Raw genomic sequence first — 20007 nt, 5'->3', positions numbered from 1 at the left:
CTATAAGGTCATGGCCTGAACAAACAATTTTTTTAAATAGTCAAGTGATGCTAAAGCAGCTCAGAGCACAAATGTGTAATAAGTTAATAGATTAAAAAACTGATTCATGTGATGCATTACGCAGAGCACAGATAAAAATACTGATTCAATGATTAAAATTATAGCTGTGAGTGTCAATAAATTACTGTGTCATAAAAAAGGAACGATGTACACGTGATCTGAGATACCAATATCTCAATATCAAAAAGATAGTGTCTAGAAACATTCATAGTCCATGGTGGCAGGTATCAAGTTAAACGAAGTTACACTGACTGGCAATGTATACGATTGCCGTCTCCCTCTCTCACCCCTGACCGCTATCAGGGTGCTCCTGAGGATTGAGAATCTAATCCTGGTGCGCATGTAACACATAATAGCCGCATAGTCTTCTCCTCTCTTCTGGGATAGTTTTTCAGCGAGTCTCTTGTGGTATCTTGTGGCTTGTGCACCCCATCTGCCATTTGTTGAGTATATAAGTGGGGTAAAGGTGCCTTTTTCCACCTGGATGATTCTGTTGTTGTACTTTTTCATTTTCCTCATTTCATGAGATTTATAGATCTGTTCCATATCTTTTTTGTCATATGTGGGTGAGTTGGGGTGGGTAACACAGACATCAAAGAATGTTCGTTCAAATGTGCTCCGTGCCACTATACTGGCTGTAGGGGTTAGGCCTACGAGCCGAATATAAAATCAAATCAAACCGGAACATAATGATGCATAAGATCATCACAACTATCAATATATTGAAATAAATTATTAAATACATCCTGTCCTTAAATCCCTATCCTCCCTTCAATTTTCAACTGTCAAATTAGTGATTTGGTATAGCAGAAAGCTGTTTAAACAAATCAATAACTAAGATTAGATATTTTTATCTATTAACTTATTACACATTTGTGCTCTGCTTTAGCATCACTTGACTATTAAAAAAAATTGTTTGTTCAGGCCATGACCTTATAGTCAGCCAATTGGCCATTGCTATGTTATGTGTATATTGTTTGAATATTCTTTCTTTCGTATAACTAAGATTAGATTAGATTAAGAATAATGACATAAACATCATCACTAGTTTTAAACATTCTTTCTGATTTCCTCATTATCAGAACTGTGAACATTTCACAGCCTTCGTCATTTAAAAACAAACAAATTCTATAACTAACATAATTGTCGTAATTTATTTACATATAAAAAAGTTTTAAAAGTTAAAAACCGTTAATTTAAAAAATAAATAAATAAAAACAAATTCATGAGATATTTATTCCCTTTCTCTTGGCAACACACGGATTTTTATATAAATATTGGACTTGTTGCTTTTTCTTTTCGATATAATTTACACCCTCTATTTTTGCTAAAACTATATTTGACACTTCCCAAAAGTTGCCTGTGTCTACTAAATTATTAGTCTTTTTAAATTCTTCTAGATTAATTTTAAAATCAATAACAACTAATGCTCATATTTCTATTAAACCAGCTTAGGGACAAATAAATCAGGTAGTTGACACCCGAAATTATCAGCATATTATCAATTTAAAACGAAGTGTCACTGTACTGCACCATAAACGGAAATTATTCAAACAATATACACATAATATAACAATAACCCTATATAAAATTCTATATAAAAATTCAATAAAAAATCTTAGAAAATTTCATAAAACCCTTTGTTGTAGTAGTAAAAGTAGCCAATTCAATTTGTTGGCTCTAAATTAATATCTAAATCTGATATCTTAACTATACTGCCACTTTTTATCCCTCTTTCTCCTCTAAGAGCAATAATTGTCGTTCTTTATGAGTCAAATCTTATTCTTTTCATAATAAAAGTCATCGCTTCACTGTATCTTTGGCCTGATTTTCTAGACATTCTATCAGCTAACTTTTTGAAGAACGTATTTGCTTCTCTTCCCATTCTACCTGTTGTTGATAGGACTATTGGTGTAAATGTTCCATGTTCCTGCACCATAAACTGTACAAATTTTTAGTGTCATCACATCCAATAGCATGATCCTCACGAATTAGCTATTCATGACAGATTACCGCATGTACTTACGGTCGCTCCATCTAAGTGTACTGAAGGGATCGTTTTCAGGAGCTTTTGATAAGATCTCCTTCCAGTTAAATGCACGTATAACCTTGTATCACGTGGTGACCCCCCATTGTCATTTTACTTAGTGGAAGTATCGGGGCGAAATCCAGTATCCACGATACTGGATACAGCCACGCACTCTTGCGCGGCGGGCCTACAACGTGAGGCCAGTATAACCTTAATCATCCTTGGCTCATCCAAGGACTGATTGCACCGAGTATGTACAACATACGATTGCTTTACCACAAGCAATAGCGACATGAAAAAAGTAATTCTTGATTCACAGAAACCAGCGCTCGATTCTAGTCATTGGTTTTTCGCGTAATGCACCATACTGATATTTTGCATAGCTAATGTGTAATACTAGTCTTTTGCTGGTTTCTCTTCACGATGAACTCCAAACAAAAAAGCGCCGCGCATAGGAATTGGCGCTGTCTGTAAACTTGTAATTAATAACTAAAATTATAATAATAACTTTTATTTATAACTTTTCAAGTTGAATTACAATTCCATTTAATTTTACTTTATGTTTATACATCATATTAAAGTACGTAAACATCAAACATATGATAATATAAAATGGCTAAAATTTAAACTGTAGAGTTTCCAAAAAATGTGCTGCTTACCTATATGATTGTTACACGTTGTCAGTTGTACACCTTTTCTTTTTAGTGTATCTCTCCTTGTATACCTGTACTCTCTCGTGCGTACGCGAAGCGTGCACTTCGGCCGCCCAGCCGTAGGCGAAAAAAGATTGCAACGCGCTCCCACTAACATCTTAATTGCTTGCCCAAATTTACTGGGCCGCGCTCAGCCTGTCATTCCGCCTAATCTCTATGTTTATGAACATTATAGCCTGAGGTCCCAAGGTAAGCCCAAATTTTAAGAAAATTCTTGCGATAAGGCCATGAGGGTGTAAAAATAATCTTGATCGGTGTATTTTTGGACGCTGATTTCGAATCTGGAATCCCCCCTCACCACGCATCAAACAATGCTTTTACTTGACATACGTTGCATGCCACTTTTCGAAGGATACAAAACATGTATCAAGCTTTTTCCAACCACTTTACTTACACTTTACTTACAACCAATTTTATACTTCGTAAGATTGACAAAATGCACCATCAACCACTGGTTGACTGGGCCACGCCGAGCTACGAAAAATTGACATCGTCCGCGCGTCCGCGTCAATCAAGTGTGAAATTATAAATATAATTGCGCAGGACATTATTTAATTGTATGGGGTCGTTCACATATTACATAATCAATAGTTTAGCAATTTTTACACCCTCCCCCCTCCGTAATCAAATTTAATCAAGAACCAACCCCTCCTGACTGCTGACAGCAAAATTACGTAATTTAATCTATAATTATGGCCTGCCTCCCTTTTCCCCCTGGAAAACTCTTTTCTCTACGTTTTATGCGGCCTGATCATTATGAGCCGAAATTGAATCATTGTTGATTGTTATAACTGGACCGCAACCTTCGTTAAATCAGCGAAATGCGTTACTGGGCCTCGCCGAGCTGCGAAGAATTTGGAATTGACATCGTCAATTAATGGTCATATAGTACAATTACCTCATTACCTGGCTCAATCCCTGTGCGCGGCGCTCTTTTCAAGCTTTCCGCCTGAGAGGAGTGAGAAATGGACTAGGAAGCTAGGTAAATAGTACAATTACAGTGTCAGTGACCCCAGGCTATAATGTTCATAAACATTAGATTTAGAGATTCGGCGGAATGACAGGTTGAGCGCCGCCCAGTAGTGTCAGTAGTTTCTAGTTTTATTTTTTAAATCTCACAGGCTATTGAGTGGATAAGTTCTATATATCATATATACTGTTCTCCGTGGTTTTGATAGAACACCAGTACAGTAACTACAGGGTGGCTTAATTGACGATGTCAGTTCATGGCAGCTCGGCGCGGCACAGTAGCGCATCTCGCCGATCTAGCCAGATGTCGCTGTGAGAAGCCTTATTGAGTGCGCGGCGCGGCACAGTAACGCATCGCGCTACAACAGGATGGCCCGCAATTGCCGAATAAATTGATACATGTTACGTATCCCAAATATCGAAAAGTGGCATGCAACGTATGCCAACGAATTAACTAGTTCAAGTTATGTTGCCGTGATATTGGTTTTGTCATAATATATTCCTGCGTATCAACAATGTATAATATAATATCAATATATTAATAATCTGCCACTGGATATGTTTAGTTGATTGTGTGCTAGCTTGCATCATAAAAATGTCGATTACATTCCTAAACCTGGGAGAGGATTTTTATCAAGGAATGCCTTCTTTTACTTAAGAGAGGTTTTAGTAGACCTCAGTCTCCTAGAAACGTAGACAGAGGTAATCAGATTACTGATAAGGTCAACGTCACGTTTTTAGTTATGGCTTAGGATGTTCTATCAAGCGTTTATTGCAACAGTAAAAGTAAAACAACCAAATACATTGTGTAATGTTGAAAATAATTGCCAAAGTTTGATCTCACAATACCTCGGCTTAATGCCAAAATCGCACTTTAAAGCAATTCAAAATTAATTATATTTGTGAATCGAAAATGGTTCAAAATTCAAATTCCTCATTTATCGGAATGTTGTTCTCTGTAAAAGGACCCATTTCGGCCGAACATAGCATCAGACTGAACCGTTTTCGTAGGATCAATTCTAAAATATTGCTTTCATTTTAAAATCGAATACCGATAATAATTTAAGGGATTTTCTAATATATCTTTATGAAGGAACCATGTGGTGTTTTTGTACTTTCAAAATATAGTCCCTAATATTGCCCGGTCTCAGTAGCGCCTAAAATGGATCTGTCAGCACACAATAGTCGATTGAGAATCACTCACCCCAAAATTAGGAAAATTAGGGCAAATACTTGAAAATTTTACATTCCTATCAATCGTAATCAGCACGTGTCAGAGAACATGATGTTAAACGACACTTTCTGAATAATTTGACAATAGGGTATGCGCTGTACAACATCATATGACAACCTATTATTGTTCATATATTAGGTAAGCCGGATTTTGGATATTTCAGAGAGAACCCCCACCCTACTGTAATAGGTAAGCATGTGTCACACCTCTCCCCCATTTAAAAAATTAGCAATTTTTGTATTTTATCTATAAAATACTAGAGTACTGACATATACAGTGTTAAACTGTTAGTATCAATATAATAACTAAACTTTGAATCATGCAAAATTTAGCAAAAGATAGTAATTTTTGTTATTAAGCAATTTCTCGCTTCCTCCCCTGGGCGGCTAATACGTAGTTTGTGAAAGGTTTCTTCAAATTCCGAGGACGCATAAATCCGGCCAGGCTTAAGCTAAGAGTTTTCACTACCCTTTGATGGTTTAATCCTGATAACCTCCTCTTTGAAAGACGGGCTGGGCACTACTGAGACAACAGGCATTTATGACGCTATCCTTTTACATTTTCTGTAAAATTATTTTGTCATGAAATAGCAGGGACGTTCGCCCGGAAACTGCTGCGGATAGACCAAAGCATATAATTAACTAGCCACAAGGCATAAGTCGGAGAAAAATCATTTACTTAAGATGAAATTGCATGTATTTCACATAATGCAATACCCAAAAATACTGTCGCTTGAAGCGTGTAACGGCTTGCGGTTCTATCTAAATCCTATATCTTCTAAACAATTCGGTAAATCCAACAAGCTACTGAGGCTTATTATGCTTGGTACATTTGCCAAATTTCTACAAACGCAACTTTCTCAAATCAAAGAGACAATGACATTTGTCATTTTACATGCATCACCATCGAAATTTGGCAAAAACCAAAAATAATCAACCTTTAATATTAATTTCAATATTTAAAGCATCCTTCTCTATTGGTCAAAACAGTATTTTAGGAAAACTTGAAACTTGGGAGGTTGAATAAAGCTTTTTTTCATAATACAAAAGCAACTGCCGCAGAATTGGCAGATGTTAAGGTACTTTTTACATTTCAACCTGTAAGCTCCACAATCTGTAGTGAGGAGCATGGACCGTTTCAAGTTGTCCTATAATTTTTGGAACACGTTCTAGAAGGTTTGATTTAGGAAATATACGACCAATAACGTTCTTCCAATCCAATCTCTGTCCAATTAGAAATATAACATTTTCTTAACTTGATACGAAACCTAGCGTGTAAAAACGTATATATACTTTTAGGTTGCAGATTACGTACCGTAATATTTTCCTAGACACCCTCATCCAAAATTCATCAAACACAAGGCCCAAAAACGACACGGTCAAATAAATGAATGGGCAGCCACGAGAAGATAGCTGCCAGTCTGGCCACATCGTAGGAGGATCCAGTATTTAAACATTGATCAACATGGACCTAGATCTTTATTTAAATACCAAACAGCACTTATAATACCAAACATTTCATTACAGGCAGATTTATGAGCGCTATTGCGGTCTTTAAAATAATGTAAAACATTCGTGGCTGCAAATTCGAAGCAAGAGTTCAGAAAAAAAGAAATGTGTATATTTTCTTGCACTGTTAGGAAGCTCTGCGGTACACTGTACTTTATATAACATCTTGCCAGCATCTATAGAGGGGTTGCCCCCCTATACCGATATACTAAATATAGTTCTAACAGCCAATCGCTGGATACATTTTACGTAAAAAATCACTTTTGTAAATTTCATTTACCTAAATGTTCGAAAAATAAATATTACAATTATTATTGAATCTATGTATCATATATAGACAATTAATCTGCTATGCGATCATAAGGAGGAAGGAATTAAAAAATATGTTGAGGGAATTCGAGTCGGGAAATCCTGTGTTTCCGTGCGATCGCTAAGACAGAGGCCCGGTGCAAATTATTCTACCTAATAAATCTTCTGCGCCAAATATACAGCAAAAATGAACTAATAAGATCATCATTAAATCAATTATTTTATCCAATCATACGGAGAGTTATCATGAAATTCTCAAATAAGCCAGTGCGGTTAAAGCCACTGAGTTATTTTCCAAAAAAGATTTTCTTTACAGTGTTGACTGTTATACCAAAATGCAGCAAATTAGTTATATCATGAATTCGTGTATGTATAACAACGAAAAATCAAATCAAAATTCGTATGTATAGAAACCAACTGAAAGTCTCATCATAATCTGAATGATAGGCCAGTACAAAATTGGGGCTGTGCCAACACGATCCACGTGCGACTATTGCAAAGTTTGTAATTAACTAATTAATTAATTACTTCAGGCCTTCTATTCAGAAATACGACGCTTTAACAGTTAATTTGCTGTTCCATGGAGAGAACAACTTTAATATCAAGTAAAGCTGTCACTTAACAGAGGTGCTTGGAACCATAATAACTAGAGATAAATATCAGGGTGAAACTATCTCAGTTTTAAATTCTCAGGAATTGTATACTCAAGAGATCATAAAATATTCAACTTTTAAAGCTAGCTAAAAATAGTTACAAATGTGGTTAAAATGTCTGTCAATCCTAAACCTAGAAAATGTGAAGTGCCAGGTGCCTCAGCAACACCAGGGATAGCAAAAAGCCAGGGCCACACCTGAGTTGGCCCTGAGCGGAATTTGTTCCGCATGCTTCATTGCAGGTCCACTGTCCGTCGAAACACTCGCACGTTCCACACCCGAATACCTTCTTCTGACCAGACCTAGGGAGATACTGGAGTGAGGGTTAATATGGGGTCGAACTTTTCTCATTGTGACTACGTAATAAAAATAAAACAATTTTAAGTAGACAATGATGAGTGTTCAAGATGTCTGATTATTATCACGTTAATATCACGTTTTAGCGACAAAGGAAACAACGTGATAATAAGAACTTTTAAACACTCATCTTTGTAAAATGCAACTCGTAAATAACTAAATAATGCTCCTATCCGGCATGTTGCTAACTTTTATAATATATAATTATGTTAGACGGTAAATTAAAGAAGCTGTAATTTAGTTGCAAAAAATCTGCTCCAAAAGGGTTTGGTAAGTTATAAAAATAAACTTACATAGTGGAATTCCCCCCATGATCACAGGCCACACACTTCGTATGATTGCAGTCAAGTTCGCCGTCCTTGCACGTGCATTGCAGACATCCCGAGCCGAAGTTCTCTCCGTGGTTGTACTTCGTAGTGTTTCCTTCACTGACCACCATACAGGCTTTACAACCTTTGTATATACACTCCCTTCTGTTATATTTACAGACACAAACCTTACAGCCATCAGGCTGTATGCTACCCTCCTCCTCATCTGGGCAATCCCCAGCCTCCCGTGTGATTCTCGACAGGGATACGATCTCATTGATAAGTGTCAAAGTTCCACATGTGTTCGGACAACACCCCGGGTCTCTGTCTGACTCACAGGATGTACCGACACACGCGATGTGCGCCGGGTCCGGACATGCTCCAAATGATACACTCAGCAGAAAAAACGGCATAAGCCAGGTAAACATAGTTTCTTGCACATCAGTCTCATTTCAGTTCATTATCCAGGATGGATGCCCTGGGCCATTCTAGAAGGGGTGGACATGTTAGGTGATTTGTAAAATCATACAAATTGTGGAAAAAATTAAGAATAAAAATACTTGATAAAATTACCGGAATGTGAATATATCAGTTATTAAAATGAATGCTGTGTCCGGCATCTTATCTTATACCAACCACATTTCATGTCTACCTAAATATAGAAACTATTAAACGTGCACAAAATATAGCAATATATCATGTGTGAAACGGTACAGAAAATATAAACTTTAGGCATGAAATGAAGTGCCATCCGCTGCAGACCAAGTCATTGAATAAGCATGACAAAGTATATAGTATTTAGCAACATTATCGCACAATTGAGTTATATAAAATTGGGGAGATGCACACAAAGTCATTCAACCGTTTGATCAAATTATCTCGTTCGATGGCTCGAACCAATTCACAATTAGGCTCAGACAGATATAATAACATATAATTCAGCAAATGGTGTACAATGAACTCGACAGTAACTGAAACGCAAAATTTTAGTCACGTCTGCATTGAGGCTGGTCGAGTGCTGTAAACGAAAAGTGAAAGACAGCAAAGAAATTTCTCAAATAGATTTATGCCAGAGAAATTTTGCTGACGAAAAATCTGGACGAAGCTCCTGTCCTAATTTTTCGTTAACCAATCATACTGCAAATATTATCTTTGAGCAAATCAAAGGAAACCTTAATACGTAAAATGGACTGTTGTGTTTAGTCCCAATTTGTGTAAATAAATGTAAATTGTCTATTCATATCATTTCATCTTGCAGATACAACGACTACTTAGGCAACTTATCAAAGTTAATTTACACCTTTAAACGGGATTGATAAACTTCAAATAGAAAACCCCCTTTCAGTGGACCTGTAACAAGATTGTTAACAATGTTACCAAGCCTAAGTAGGTAATTCAAGAACACATAGGCCGAAATAGTGATTATGATCCATGAAGATAGTAACAAAAGGTCGCACATAAATTGTGTAAGCATCGAATGAACCAATATCAGACAATAAAACAAGACACATGACCGAAAAGTGATTCGTTTATTTTGGGCTCCCTAATTATGATGCATGGTTTCATAGGCAATGAAATGCAATAATCTTTGGCAAATCCTAATGACCTTGCAGCCCAAATATATGTAATGAATCGAACTATCTAGGTGAAAACTCATGATGAAATTAGTTAAATACTTAAATAATCTAAGATTAGGGCGACACGCCTACAATAGCAACCTTATAAATACGAAGCAAGGCAATGCCGAAATTAATAACAATGAAATATAACAATTAATGTCACGTAATTTATAATACAATGAATTCAAAAGGTGCGAGGCTCATAAAGTTATGGTTTAATGTAACGCTTGCTGATAGGTCGACCGATAAATATGATATCCAATAGGTTTAAGTCATAGAGTATTGAAACTAAAACTGTTATTCATCTGGAATTCTCACAGAAAGCCGGAAAGAATAATCCATCGTGATTTAATGTTTTGGCCTTGTAAAAAGACGGAAAACGGAACATCTAAATACCACAGTATTTAGATGAAACCTAAGAGAGCATTCAAACGCAACAGATAAAATAAACGATAACATGAAAAAAAAGAAGGTTGTTTAAGCAATCTTTTCATATGCCCTTGAAGCGGAGCATGGGTTACATAAGAAATTGTAAACCATTTAGAATATAACATAAGATTCAGATTTCAGCAGAGATCAACTCTCAGAGGATCGAATCGGAATAAAAAACGTACGTGCAAATGCTCAAGGTTAGCAGCTTTTTATTTGCGCTGCATGTGTTCTAAATGCTGACAACTGAAGAAGACCCCTCTGCGCCGCGCAAGGTTATGAGGCTAACAAGATTGCAACATAATCGATTACGGAGCCCGAATTTTAACTGCTAGGATCGGCCCCACAAAGAGCAAGGAAGAATACATAGATCACAAATAAACTTGACGTATACGGTAAGAAGGTTTTAAATCTCAGAGAAACCTTTCTCGACACATCCCAGACTGAGCTCCAACCACTATTTGGAACGGTCTTCACGGTCGAGTAACCACTTTAACATGGTGCGGATCTTCTAAAGCCGCGAGTAAGCTGTCAACATCCTTCAGCGAATCTAAATAAGGATCACTGAAACATTTTCCACTAGATAAATCAACAGTTATCCTGACATCCAGGTCAAACTTGACTAAAATCTGAACCGTATCTTGGTCTGTTATCACAACATCATCTTTACTAACGGCTGGGTGATTAAGAATGATTTCTAGTGTTGGCAAGCATTCTGAGCTGAGATTACACAAACGGGGTAAACTGTGGTGAGCAAGTTTTCTTGAAGAGTCACTGCTGCTAGAGGAGATAATATCAGAAATATCCAGATCTTTGTTATCTTGATAGACTTGTAAACCTTTAGCTATCTTTAACCAGTCGATCAGGGTACGTGCCATGATATACCTAGCTGCAGAGATATTTATTAGTCGATATAAAGTAAATTTGATGACGTAGAAATAGTGAATCAGTGCAAGATAACTAAAATTTCACGAGCACTGCAGCACACGGTGCACTGTGCTCTCTAACACAATATATTATATTATACGGAGTATAGCAACATGCTGACGATTTATAAATAGTATCAAAATTACACGGAGCCTCTATATCAAGTTAACGAGAAAGTTCCGCCAGTGTTTCTTAAAGATTTAAACATAAAAACTGAAAGAAGCGAGAAAGTGAGCAGGAGTAAAATTACAACTACATACTATATGATGGTAACTAGTTGAGTTGAAACCCTTCAAAACGCGCGAAGTAAATGACAAGAAATACCCAGAGTATGATACGTTATAAAATACCGGTCCCTGATTCAAGTTCTAAGTGTTAAGTATGGAAATAAGCTCCGGGAGAGAGAGAGAGAGAGTGAGCTCGTAATATGAGGGGTGAAACCTTTCAACCTGATAAACACAAACACGCTCCGAATCGTGTCATGACACGTAAAATATCCGGCTAAATTCTTCACGAATTAAATGTATGACGGGAACATCGAGGAGAATTCCTGCTGAACAACGGGACACAACATGGGTAAATAAGAATGTAAAACTAGGTTGGAGTATAAGAACCGGCACGGAGTATGTATAATGTGACCATTGTCTCTACAAAAGAGCTACAGCAAGACAATTAGGCGAGTGGAGAGTTGAGGCATATAATTACATTCTTGATTTTGCTGCATTAGAAAATAGCAAAAACAGCCCGTGAACCTGCATCAAGATAAATCAGACATTTTCAGAAACAGCAAAAACTCGTTTCCCCTTGCTCTGAATCGCAATAAGTTTAATCGCTTTCCAATAAAAGCTCCAATAATTTCAACACATACGGAACCTAGATAACACGTCCGTGGTAATTACAAATTCTGGTGGGTCATGTTAAATCTTAGTGAATGAAACCTCAGACAAACTACCATATGAAGGAGAGAGGACTGGCTAGACTGCTTTCATGAAATATAACAGTGTGGGTTTCCCAATTTATTTTTCAGGAGGCAGACATGAACATTAAACCCTTGTTAGTGACACCCAGCATTCCTAGTTCGGGTACTTCTGCTAAATTTTATCAATTAATCCGTCTTAAAACGAAATACCATCATGATAGGAATATTGTTACTGCATGTCAAAATTAGGTATATGAATTTAGCGGCATAGAAATTTAAGAATTCCACTTTACTGATAGACAGACCAATTTATAGCTACATAATAACTTATACAGTAATAGACAGTAATCAGGTAGCACTGCACTATGAAGCTTACAAATTGCAACAAATGCTACTACCACTCAACATTCTCAACATAACATACTCAATTTTTGCAGCACTGCTGCTGCTGCCGGCAAATTCGGTCAAACTGAAGACCAAAAGATATATTTACGACGAAATCGATTAGGAAACGATTTGGCAATTAACATATACAATGCATAACGAAGTATGGCACATGATTCTAAATACATATTTAGATCAGAATCACCCAGACAGCAATAGGCACGCCCAATAAAGCAAACAAGAAGTAGTACAAGCACATAATAATAAACGGTAATAAGCAGCAATAGTAGGAGGGAGTCAGGCTTAGTTAGCTAGGAGCACTGAGCAGGCTAGACATGCTTCACACACAACCAAATAATGCAACTTTAAATACCAATACTTCATCATGACCCATTTGACGACTAGCAGCACCAAAGTATCTCCACAAACATTGCTCTAAGCAAAGTAAAAACGCAAAGAAGTGGCGCCCCGAAACACCTAATACAGGGCTCTCTGCCTGAGCTACAAAAATGCCCCACCCTTAGACTCTATCTTTCTGGAGGGGGTGTATTGTAATCTATACAGAAGCACAATAAGATGAAAACCTGGCACTTTATCAAGGACACAAATTAACATCATTGACTCAGGCGCAATAAAGACAAGACTTGGCACCGTATCAAATTTTGCAAATCACAGTACTGACAATGTAAAAATAAAACTTGGCAACCTATCGGCACTGGACATCTTTGAATAAATCTTAACAGGGGTCCAGTGACGATGAGTCATCCTGACTCTTGATGCAATATATTGCAGATAATATAATATTACACTAACTGGGTGCAGCGAGTACGATCACGAGTGTCGCGAAAAATATATTTGTTTAAATATCAACAGTTCACCACATCAAAGGGGTAAAATACTTTGATAAAGCCAAACATTTTAATAATTTCAAATAGGTAAAATAGTTCAACAAAGCCAAAACTTTTAATAATTTCAAAGACACAAATAATCTCAAAAAGGCTGATTCACATGTGATAATTTTACATAAACGCTGACGAATGAATAAGGAACGGAGTTCAGCCAATTGTTTTATCCAACATCTTAAATTGATAGTCTACTCCTCGCTGACTAATGAAAGTGCCTCAAACAAACGCCAATCAACACAGATATATGGAGCGGTGCAAATTAAATTTAAATGTTAATGGTGTTGATAAATGGAACGTGTTAAAAGGCTGCTGCTAGCCAGAATAACGAGCCAGTCCAAAATAGACTTGTTGCGTTGATGAGATATATGTCAGACGAAAGACTTTAGATATATTTTGTTGGGGTAGACGGATAAGTCTAGGATTTGAAAGCCGGCGCTCAAAGGATCTAGACGGAAGATCGTTTTTGAAGATATATAAATGACAGTAGTCAGCCGTGCTTCATGCAGTGTTGATATCGATAGGAATATTTAGAATGGACCCGCCCTCTAATCAAAACATGAAATGAGAGGGAGGTAGGCAGAATAAGCTGTAATTTTTTATGGAGATCCGGGTTATGGTAAGCATGAACCGGTGAACCCAGCTGAAAGTTATGTTAAGCCCTGATTCAGTTCAATCGGCAGGTTGTTTCCTAACGTGCCTGACTCATGAACTTGAGCCAAGAATAACATGGCCTGGGTCCAGTAGCCTCGCATCTAACATCTGTCTAGTAGTCTGGTATCTTACCGAACAATCTCGGTCAAGTAAAAATACAAGAGAAAGAAGATGAGGCAGTAACTGCGTCTGGGGCGGATAACCAACACGAGATTGTACCCGGAAAGTAACGGTAAACTAGACTTGGATCCTAGTCCGACTAAACACATGTCATGATGTGCTCACTCTACCTCGCTGAACATGGAAATCACACGTTTAAGGAGCTCTGGTCACTCACAAACTCTTTAAAGTTCAAGTATATTCCTCTGTATTCGAGAGAGCCAGTAATTAACAGTCTACTTTTAAACAATTAAGTCTAGAATACAGCTCTCATATAGGAGAAACGATTCAGTATGTTAGCTGGGTCATTACATATATTTCAGGTAGTATGTACTGGTAATACTGATACAAGAATGATTCAGGTCACTATTAAGTTACCTATATATCGTATCGCTGAACACATGAAACATAACAATTATAAAATATGCCGTATTATATTTTCAGGACGTATCACAGCGTTACAATGAGTCCCACGTAAGGTAGGGTAGGAAGAGGAGTATGCGAGAGTAAGTTAACACTTGAGTTAAGTTGTCTAACTCCCACTAATCATATCCCCGGCCACAAGAGAGTGAGAAGGGAGATATTATACAGGTATATTATACAGGTATATTATACCTAGATTATATATTATATTATATATTATACCTGTATTATATATTATATATATATATATATAAGTAAGTACACGTATCACACCACACGTATCACTGACCACAGCGGAAATTCTTGACGATCATTGGACGAGAGAGTGAGGCAATGGGGACATGCCCGGGCCTGGCCTTACATGTACCACCGAAGAATATAAAAGATAATAATATAGTATACACAATATATGTGATACGTAAGTAGTGGGGATTAGGTTGACTCATTTCGAGAAGATCAATTCATTTGTTGTCTATTTACGGCGTGTTCTCCTGTATACTCATTGCGTCTAATTTTCACAAAGATAGCTCTCAAGCTCACTGTAGCCTCGCGAGTTAGACTTATATATATTATACGTCTGAGTCTAGGAGACCGTGGAGGAGGGAGTCTCAGTATTATATATATCGTAACTCTGATAATAATGTATCTTAATAAGTTGTGAGTATTGAAGGAGTTGGTACCTCACAGGATCAGTAGAAACAATGATCTTATGAACGCACTTGGTGGGGAGACAATGTACGGGGGGGGGGGGGGGGGGGGGTCCGGAGTTAGTCGTACTGCCATTTAAAGTCATGTTCTGGAATATTCGGCACGAGACTGTATGTATGGGCGAGCTTTATCGTGTATAGCAGCGGAATTGTAACGTCTCCTTCAAAGGGCTTGTTGAGTCGGAATAAAAGCAGTAAATCTAACAAAATGAATTGAGGGATGGTAAATTAGGAGGGTAGATTACAGGGCTGAACAGGAAGAGTCAAACTCAGTTTTTAGATGCAACACAGTTTAGGAGTCTTGCTGCATGAAACAAACAGACCACACAATTTTAGTCAAGTAAGCACTCAAACACATGTTAAGGTTTCGAATAAAAACCCAGGCTATGGACTCGTAACGAGCACAGCAAGATACCTCAACTCTCAACACGCTCCTAACAACGACAGTAAATATAACGAGTACCACCACCCACCAGTTCCAGACTCGTGGGTACACGGTACAAGATCTCGAGGTAGTACAGTTATAACAGAGTTTGACACATGGAATACCACTCCGTTAACTCAGTGATGGGTTTAGTTTAATGTATCGATGACAGGAGATTAGATATGTATTACTAATATTGCAAATATTATTATTAGATATAGGATATAAGATATTCTGACGATCTGTGTGTTCTGCACTCCACGTCTCAAGAAACATTATCTGGTAATATTGTAGCTAGGTGATGCTATTTAGATAGTGGGTGTGGTATGGAACATATTATACTTAAATAGATGTATAGATATGGTGCAGGATCGTGCACTATATTTATAGATATGGTGCAGGATCGTGCACTATATTTATAGATATGGTGCAGGATCGTGCACTATATTTATAGATATGGTACAGGATCGTGTACTATATTTATAGATATGGTGCAGGATCGTGCACTATATTTATAGATTATATGGTGCAGGATCGTGCACTATATTTATAGATTATATATGGTGCAGGATCGTGCACTATATTTATAGATATGGTGCAGGATTGTGCACTATATTTATAGATATGGTACAGGATCGTGTACTATATTTATAGATATGGTGCAGGATCGTGCACTATATTTATAGATATGGTGCAGGATCGTGTACTATATTTATAGATATGGTGCAGGATCGTGCACTATATTTATAGATATGGTGCAGGATCGTGTACTATATTTATAGATATGGAGCAGGATCGTGCACTATATAAAAATTTATAGATATGGTGCAGGATCGTGCACTATATTTATAGATATGGTACAGGATCTTGCACTATATTTATAGATATGGTACAGGATCGTGCACTATATTTATAGATATGGTACAGGATCGTGCACTATATTTATAGATATGGTACAGGATCGTGCACTATATTTATAGATATGGTACAGGATCGTGCACTATATTTATAGATATGGTACAGGATCGTGCACTATATTTATAGATATGGTACAGGATCGTGCACTATATTTATAGATATGGTACAGGATCGTGCACTATATTTATAGATATGGTACAGGATCTGAAACAGCTAGTCCATTTAGCAGTAACGCCTCTAGACATAGCTGATATACGCAGTTAGAGTGACTAGCACACTAAGACGACTAAAACTTTACGGGAAAGTTACGTCACTATACAAATTTCAACAAGTAACAATTCTGTTTTTTGGACGGAAAAACGAGCACTTTGAGGCTCTGACAGGTTTTATGTCAGCTCGCTTTGTGACAGTAACTTGGCAAGGACCCAAGTCAGAAAGCGGAAGCACTCTTAGTCAAAACATTGCTGTGATGTTACATAACAATAAAAGAAAAAAAACTAGATATTTTAAATAACACGCACACATTAACAAACCAAGTCTCTATGCTGTGTTGCGTGTGTGTTTTTACGGTTTTATAGACCGCATCATAACACCTATAGGGCGCGGGCACACAAAATAATGCATCTTAAATGAGCAAGTATTTTTAAATATAACCTATTGTCCCCACCTGAATACAGCGTACACAAACCCGTGTGTACTCGACACAACACTCCACTTCAAAACGTGAGCAGTGAGCTATTCTATATTGACCAGGAGCGCGGCGCGACATACCGGCTCCACGCAGTCGAAAGCACACACAGAGAGCCATGAAACATAAGAGTTTGTCTGACTCCACACATAGTACAAAGTGTGGAGGTGAGGAGAGTGCTTACTATTGTGGTTAACAAGTGTGGGTTGTGGTGGAGGACTCTCTCTCTCTCTCTTCAGAGCGAGTAGTAAGCAGGTCTGATATGACGGTCATGTGGTGTCACGTGATAGTGACCGGAAACTTAAGATAGTTAGGTTACAAAAAGAGCAAATAATTGAGATTCCATGGTATTGTCAAAAATGGCCACCAAAGCGTGGGATTGTCGGTAAAACAAGTTGTACCATGTCAAATGTCACGTGTAACAAACTGCGAGTCCTGCTCCTGCCGGTCATTAATGACACGTGTAGATCACCAGACGAACTATTTTTAGAAACTCTGGGAACAAATCGGAGATGCGAAGTATGAAACTTGCAGAACTTCAGGATCGAGCGGAAGAGATTCCTGTGTAAGTATTTAGTTGCTGTAGAAGGTGCAGGGAAGTAGCGGTGGCTGCGGTTAACGGTACCGCACCTTCATTAAACACACAAGCAAGAAACACAGTTATTATGAGTTATTTATGACAATAAGTTCAAGTACAAGAATCAACATTGAAAGATGAAGAAAGTATGTGACCAGTAAAATGCTGCTAAAGTATTTGAGCCAGGAGGGCTGCTGAAGATCATGTCAAATTTTGTGTGGACTTTATTTTACTGTTTCGGATGTAACTGGATCTGAATCTATCCGCTCTTCCTTCGAAAGGAAATTCTCGTATCGTATAGAACATGCAATTACATTAGCTTTGTGAATGGTTTTGATTACGATTTTGAATTTTAAACGTCAGACCATTACTCGGACGGGTCGCAAAAGAGAGATATTTAAGAAGATGACAGCTGGCCAAATAAAAGGGTATTATAAACCCAAAATCAGGGAACTAGATAAATGATATTCATTAAGGGTGTTTCGATCTAACGTCGCAAGATGTATTGCACTGGGAAACAGGTACTACTGTAGCGCAATATAATTATACGGATACATAGAACATATATATGTTGCATATTTAGGAATATGTAAAATTAAGGACGAGCTACACTTTCTCTCTCTCTCTCTCTCTCTCTCTCTCTCTCTCTCTCTCTCTCTCTCTCTCTCTCTCTCTCTCTCTCTCTCTCTTCCTCTCTTTCTCTGTTTCTAGAAACACAGTTGCTGGTGTGTTCTCCTGCGGTAATCACATCACAGATTAGATCTGTGATGGACTCATGCTTCTGCTTCATCTCTCCTTCTAATAAGTGGTCGGAGAGCAAACCCTATTCATCGGACGATTAAAGACCGATCTTTAATCATTTGGCAAAAATGAATGCATATTGTAATTCACAAAATGTCCGGTGGCCGTGGAGGGTTTGGTGCCGTGGAGTCTAGTAGTCATCTAGGTTATTCCATTAAAATGCGAACAAAGGGTCTTGTTAGTGGGAGCTTTAGAACGCTAAATATATTATACTCACTATCTTTTACCATTTCTTAGAAGGTTACGATTCAGAAAATAGGATTTACAACAATCAGGACTGTCATTATTCATCAAATCTGCACAACGGCCACGGAAAGAAATATGAGCTGTACAACATTTCCTTCCGTGAAAATTTACGCTTCATCGAACTTCCGAGCATGATAAAAACTAAATTTCTGCTCAGGAGGAATAAAAACCACGGAAAAGAAAAGCAGATGGCTCGAGTAGCAATCTTAAATAGCAAGCTTACTTTAAATAGCTTTCAGAATTCAGACACTTTTTCTGTTACAACAAAGAAAAGTCTAGAGTAGTTAATGTTAGACAAGTTAGTCAAATATTACAATATATTGTAAAACCGGTGGGTGACAAAGAAACCAGTGAGACGTCAACACAAAGAGATTATATTGGCCAAGCTTTAAGTTAAAGGGGTAATAAACTTGTACTGACTAATTGGGGGGGGGGTGTAACCCAAAAAAACCCAAAAAAACCCAATCCCAGTATTACCTTTTTCAGGGTAGGAGTTGGGTTTTTTTGGGTTTTTTACAAATTTTTCATTTGAAGGAAATACAATCATGTAGGCACCTAGCAAAACAATTATCAGTACAACATCACTGTTGTGGTTCATCACTACAACATCACAATAGATATAATCGCTTAAATATCACCCAGTATTTTATTCACTGATGTGCTCAGAAGATATGATATCAGCCATATGTCATGCTCACTTCGATGGCCATGGCAAATTGAGTTAGTAGGGACGCAACTCACTGATGACCCCAACCCTGACCGCAACCGGTACGAGAGGAATAAAGCCTTTCTTCTCACCTTCACGATCTCTTTTTCTGTTTTCCTGATCATCCGCTTAACGAGAAACCATGCTCTATCTCCAACTGAAAGAATCTTGCAGTTACCATCAGCTGCATGATCACATGTGATATTAAGTGATATCTTCGCTTGTTTATGGCCCTGGAGTCGCTAAAATCTTGACTGGGATGGCATTCGATCTCGCCCTCCATTGAGGCAAACCTCAACAGCCGTATCATGATGCAGAGCATCACCATACACAGTTACTATTTTCGCCCATTCCTCTGATGAGTCAATATCCTCCACTTCCTCT

General features: G+C 37.6%; 1 protein-coding gene and 1 long non-coding RNA gene across 2 annotated transcripts in view; both read right to left on the bottom strand.

Annotated features, from left to right (window-relative positions):
* LOC134826204 (coactosin-like protein) overlaps positions 1-20007 on the bottom strand; it is an 89576-nt gene that overhangs the window by 45759 nt on the left and 23810 nt on the right. The gene's annotated exons all lie outside the window — the stretch shown is intronic.
* Positions 4572-8630, bottom strand: LOC134811376 (uncharacterized). Its single transcript, XR_010159797.1, has 2 exons — positions 8126-8630; positions 4572-7777 (listed from the first exon to the last, which is right to left on the bottom strand). It is a non-coding gene; the product is annotated as an uncharacterized LOC134811376 (long non-coding RNA).

This window comes from Bolinopsis microptera, chromosome 2, assembly GCF_026151205.1.
Source record: "Bolinopsis microptera isolate Bmic1 chromosome 2, MBARI_Bmic_1.0, whole genome shotgun sequence".
Classification (NCBI taxonomy): domain Eukaryota; kingdom Metazoa; phylum Ctenophora; class Tentaculata; order Lobata; family Bolinopsidae; genus Bolinopsis; species Bolinopsis microptera.
Note: the sequence above shows the minus strand (reverse complement) of the source record. Positions and strands in the feature narration are given on the sequence as shown.